Raw genomic sequence first — 6,539 nt, forward strand, 5'->3', positions numbered from 1 at the left:
AGATTAGGAATGAGGATATCCGAGGTAAAGTAGAAGTAGTCGAAATTGAAGGAAATATGAGAGAAAATCGGTTACGGTGGTTTGGACATGTGCAACGAAGGCCTACTGATGCTCTTGTTAGAAGATGAGACTATGGGACAAAGGTCCAAGGCCGAAGGGGTAGAGGAAGACCTAGGAAGACTTTGGAAGAAACTTTAAGAAAAGATTTAGAGTACTTGGATGTAACGAAAAACATGATATAGAACCAAGTGCAATGGCGTTCTAGGATTCATATAGCTAACCCCACTTAGTGGGAAAAGGTTTTGTTGTTGTTGTTGTTGTTGTTGTTGTTGTATATATAGAAGAAAACATCTTGGAGAGAAAACCTTAAATTGTATTTCCATGCATCTGCCTTTCCTGAATGATCTTGTATTTCCATGCCTCGTATTGTTTTTCCTACCATTTTTCCAATCTACCTGAGTTTTTCACTTTTCGATACACACTTTTGTTCAGGCTTTCAATCTCATGTATTTTAGACCTTCAGAAAATGGTGCAGTTGTTTAATGGTTTTTTAATGTATATAGTTTCCTTTCCCTAAAATCCTTTATGCGTCTCTTCATAAGTCAAGTGCCAAGAATGCGTTGAAGAGGATAGAGCTCTATGATTGTCTCAGAAGGTTTCTAATGAAAACTGATAGTAACATCTGAGTCGTAATTTCTTTGTATGGATACATGTTCGTCCATAATGCTATTTCGAACTCTCTAGACTAATCCTATCGTGTACTTTTCCATACAGTCAAATTTGTGACTAAGAAAGACTACTTTCTCGCCATTTCTATGTTTGTTTTCTATAATCTCTCCAAAAGGATGTAATCCAACATTGCTGAGGATGGATTATGTTTGCTAATGTTTATTACTATACATAGGCAAGACCATAAGCTACATAAGTATTCAAGTGGTATGCATGCATAGGAACTTATTTGAAAGCAATTCTGGGTTGCAAGTAGGCGTTGTTGAAGAAGCTTATTACCTAGTGTTTGACAGTATGAGATATATATAATGCCTTTATACAGTATAATTGCAGGTATTCAGCAGAAAGAAAATTGGAGTTGTTAAGTGGTTACCTTGATTTCTGAAGCAGGATTCAGCAGTTGACGATGCTCCTCTCTTAGTTTGCTGAACCGATCGATAACTGATTTCACACTAATAAGAAATTCATAGCATTATGGTCATTAGATGCAACATTCATGCAACTTGTGAATATTCATAGTAAATTCATAGCGTTATGGTCATTAGTTTATCGAGCATATAGGGGAAATACTTGTAATCCTTGTTAACATTTGTTTTGAATAGGTTTGGGGAAATCTGTAAACCTGCTTTTTCTACGCAGACAATACTGTAGGAGGGGTGAATGCCATAAGTCCCTTTGAGTATTAAACAATATGGCAATGCTTTTTCATGTTGTTATATATTTATTTCATTCGGTCATTCTAGTTGCTCAAATGATTATATCAGTTGGCCCTGATTCGCATTGACCTTCATAACTAACTAGTAGCTACTAGTTTAGTGACTTTTCTTCCCAACAATAGAAGAGGCCCCATGTTAGAATCCTCCTAACTTGATTAAAGAGAAAAACAAGAGGAAAATAAGTCATCTTTTATTCAAGGGCGGACCCGTTAGGGGGAAGGGGGGTAAACTGACCCCCGAACAACAGTGAATTTTTATGAATGATTTAGGGTGCAACCCTTTTGAACGTGCCCTCTAACTGTTTGATAAAATGTTTCAAAAAAGGAGTTTCCCTTATTATTAGTTATTTTTTATAAATATTATCTGGCCAAAATGTTGTTTTCGGCTAGGTTACTTTATAAAATATAAAATAAAAATAGACAAATAGCAACTTAAAAAGGAAAAAAAAATTTAAAATAAAATGCAAACCCGCATGCTGCAGCAAATTCAGCTCAATTCAATTTCAAATCCAATTTTCAAATCTCAATCCCTAACACCCAAAACTCCTACCACCCCGCATTGACTTTGATTCTAAAGGTTGCTACGACTTCAGTGTAGAGACTTTTCCACTGAATATTATGAAAATTCTATTGCATAACTGAATAGAAGATCAATGGCTGATTGAGATCATGGTGATTTATATTGAAAGCAATGTTTACTCTTCCATTGAGAATGAAGTTATAATGTAGCATTTTCAAAATATGAAAACGTGTCTAGACAATTATAACTTGTATTGTCATTTGTTCTATAAATTATAAATGATAGAACTATGGTTTAATTTTGAAGGTTAGTATATGTCTAAGAAATGTTTGTGAACTTTTACGTGAACCTCGGGATACTTTTGCGTAAATCTGCCACTGCCTATATCAAATCTGAGTTGATAGCCAAATGTATATATATATCCAGTAACTAAGGCATTGATCTACTAGCATATTACTGAAGTGAGAATCTAGTTCGTAAGTTTGTAGCCTTAAAAATAGTTAAATCAAAACTCGTCTCCTCTAATTTTGTACCCTTAAAACCCTAACCCTAACAGTACCAAGAAATCTCGTACAAACACTTATTTCTACTTAATCATCATCTTTCGGTAACTCTTCAGAGCCTCAGCCTCTAGCTTATGGCCAAGTGAACGGTTATGAGTAATCGAACTATGTGTGAAAGTGCTACAAGGAAGCAAAGAGAGAGAGCAGATGTGTAATGCTTTATGTGCGCAACTACGCTCCATTATCTTGGGTCAGCTAGAATGAATAGTGTCATTGGCTTTTTCATCGGCCCCTTAAAACCCTAAGAAGATAGGAATGTGTTTAAAAACATCAAAAAGTGGCAGTCATAGTGACACTACATTCTCTCCTATAACATTAGACATGTCAAATTGTTGGAAACATCTACACGAGGAGATCTTCTGAAAACTTCAGTAATCATTGCAAGAGTGTACTCAAACCACTTCTCAATACCAGATCCGCCTAACCCCATTCAAATAGACTTGTATACGTACACGAAAGTGTTGGAGGTCTGCACACACACACACACAAACACACACACACACACACACGCACGCACGCACACGCACGCACACACACATATATCAAGAACTTTGGTGGCTAGCTGGCGAAGAGAGAGTACTCTCTTAAGTTGATACCCTTTTGTTCTAACAACCAATACAACTACAACACGAAATGTAACTGAAGCAAACAAGTATAAAGAGTTACATTTTGGCTTTATCGGCGAAATGGTTGGGGATGAGGCAAAATCCCTACAAGCTGATGTGCGGCTGTCATATTGTTAACAAATCAAAGATACAAAAGAACTTATTGCAAACTCTAATTCTTATTCCATTGTTTAAAAGAAAGAATAACGCTATATATTTGCCAAGACTTAATTTTCTCGCTTAGCAAAGAACAATAGTTATCCTAGTAGATAAAAGGTAAAGAAACATAAAAACACAACCACGTATGCATTGTCCACTTTAGTCAATATGGCTACAACCACATCATAGTTCTCATCTAACATAAGGTAGAAAATCCTAAGACGTAAAATACTAAATATAATCCTAGTATAACCAAATTGCAAAGCTTTACCAACACCTCCTGTGAAACTCATGAAGGTACACAAGATCATGAGTTTACTAACAAAACTTTGCTATTGGTGCGAATGTGAGTGCAATTCCAATGTCAATATGATACCAATGCAAATGGCAACCGACGAAAGAGAAGAAAGAAAGGGAAAAAAAAAAAGAAAAAAAAAACCCAAAACTAGAGAAAAGAGAAATAGAAAAAAAAACCAAGAAAACTTGAAGCCCAACCAAATTGTAATTCTTACTAGGTTCACTAAAATTAAGAAAGAAGAAACTTGAGTGCAACTTCCTTTCTAATGCTTCCATAATTCCAACATCAGGAATTGAGTACACTCCGGATCTATGTCTAGAGTTGGCAAACTTAGATATCTGAACCACTTATTTTGACGCAGCATGAAGTATGAGGGAAAGAAATGTAAACCCTCAAAGATCAAGTTTTCTAGAATCCACTAGAGTTTGAGAGCAAAACTGAATGATTACATTGAAACATCCAAAGGTTTTCAATAAACTGATTACAATAAAACAGCTCAAAGGACTCTAGTAATTAACATTTCAAAGTGGTCTCAAACATTCTCCACAAGGTAGTCCAGAAATGGCTCAAGAACTTGGTGTCTCGATCGGAAGTGATGAACTTAAGTACTCCATGCAATCGAACCTCCCTGAAAACAGTTTGGCTATGTTAGATGCATCAGCAGTTTCTTGTAAGCAACAAAATGAGCCATCTTGAAGAACTTGTCAACCATACCAAAAGCCGAACCAACTCATATTTTTGTGTTCAGGGTAGCCAAAATCCATAGCAAGGACCTACTAAATGTTGTTCCGAATAGGCGATGCCATGTAAAGGCCAGTGCTTTAGACTTGCCCTTTAGAAACCTGACAAGTATAACATTTCCGCATAATTACTCCAACATCCCGCTTCAAATGCGACAAAAAATATCTTTCCTCTAGACTTGCTATTGTTTTATCACGGTCGAGATGATCGCTTAATCCACCTTTATGCAATAAGTTTCTCTCGTGAGGAAGAGACGAGAATACACAACTAATTGCCTTTGAACAGAAAACCTTCATTGATAAAGTAATCTGTCATAGGCTCATGACTAATGCACTTCCTCCAAATTTCCTGAGAACCATCATCAGTTTCACACAAATCCATCAAGCATTGAACACAACTTCTTAAGAAGGGGTGATCAGCAAGGACACTCGTCTAGTCAAGACATCAACAACACGGTTTTGAACTCCAAATTTGTGCTTGATAACAAACAGGAATTGCTGCAACAAAGTTACCCATCTAATATGCATTTTATTAACATGTCTCTAATTGTTAATAAACTTTCGTGAATAGGACAAACTCCTTCTTAGGAAAGAACAACACCCACTCCTACTTCACTTGCATCACATTTGACCTCGAATACCTTCTCAAAATTCAAAAAGGCCAACACCAGAGAGGTATAAAAGCTTCTCTTTGATTGGGGCAAAGCTTTGTTCCTATTCCTCTCCTAATTGAACTTGTCTTTTTCTAGAAAGGTGCAGTTATGGTGCTGAAATGTTGAATAAATCTCCGATAAAAAGTAACTAGGTCATGAAAACTTCTTACGTCAAAGACAAACTCCGGAGTTAGCTAATCTCAGATGGCCATGGTGTTATCATCATCCACTTGAATTCCATTCTCACCAACCACAAATCTCAGAAATAGCAATTTATATTGTACAAAATATGCATTTCATAATATTCATGTACAAATTATTTTATTTCGACACGCTCAAAACTTGCCTCAAATCGATTAGATATTCTTCTTTGATCTTGCTATAGATCAAGACATTTTCAAACCACAACAAATAGACCATTAAAAGGACTATGAACTTAATTCATAAGCCTCATGAATGTACTCAACGCTCAGACGGTCCAAACAACATTACTAGCCACTCAAACAACCCATTCTTGATAGGTTGGTTCACTTCGCTTGTACCACAAAGAAATAATACATTGAGCTGGATAGAAGGGGCAAGGAGTTGCAGGCTGAGAATGACACTCTCAGAAATGCAAGGAAATAGCAGGATGAAAAAAGTGCTTTACTTGAAATAAAAAATCACTGATCATGTTTTGCTGAGTGACGAGCTATCTACTCAGGTAGAATCACTTGAGGAAAGTTGCATCTCTATTTGTGAAAGCAAAGAGAAACTGTTGGGAGATTTGCAAGAGGCAGAAAAATAAAATTGTTCAAACTCACTATTGGTGTTGAAAAAGTTGACAAAATGCTGAAGTTGGGTAAACTATGTTGTCATAAAAGTGAACTTGATTTTGCTGGTGAGTGCTCAACTGATGCACTAGCAGGAACAAGGTTTGTGAAGAGTTCCAGTCTATCTCACTTGGAACCACTTTTTCAACTGAAAGAATGTTTGTTCATACTTGCCGTCAATGTGAAGAACTAGGCCATGTCAGACCTATTTGCAGAAAAATACCATTGGCGATATGCCCTGAAACTCAATCTTTAGAAAATAAAATATTCCAGAATAATGCCCTGAAGCTTAATCTTTGGAAAAGATCTTCCAAAATAATGCCAAAATGATTAGTCAAAACTAATACACTAAATGGGAAAGATCACTGGGTTAAAGCAAGTTGATTCTTTGTTTCCGATCCTGATGAAGGGATTGTTAGCAGAAAGCAGAGAAAATAAAAAATTCCTCCAAAAGTGCAACTATTAGAGGAGTTTCAGGAACTCATTCTGAAGAGTTGCCTAGCAAATTTCCTGTCATGAGAAACATTCAACATCAAATTGTTTTGGTACCTAGAGCTAGTCTATCAAATCTTCCTCATTATCAGGTAGCAGATTGAAGACTTACTGAGAAAAGCCTTTACCAGAGAAAACATAAGCTGTTGTGCAGTACCTGTCCTTTTTGTTCCAACGAAAAGAAAAAAGGGCAGCGTATATGTGCAGACAGCTGATCTATCAACCAAATCACCATCAAATACAGATTTTCTAT

This window comes from Pyrus communis, chromosome 5, assembly GCF_041283825.1.
Source record: "Pyrus communis isolate YQ-2024b chromosome 5, ASM4128382v1, whole genome shotgun sequence".
Lineage (NCBI taxonomy): Eukaryota > Viridiplantae > Streptophyta > Magnoliopsida > Rosales > Rosaceae > Pyrus > Pyrus communis.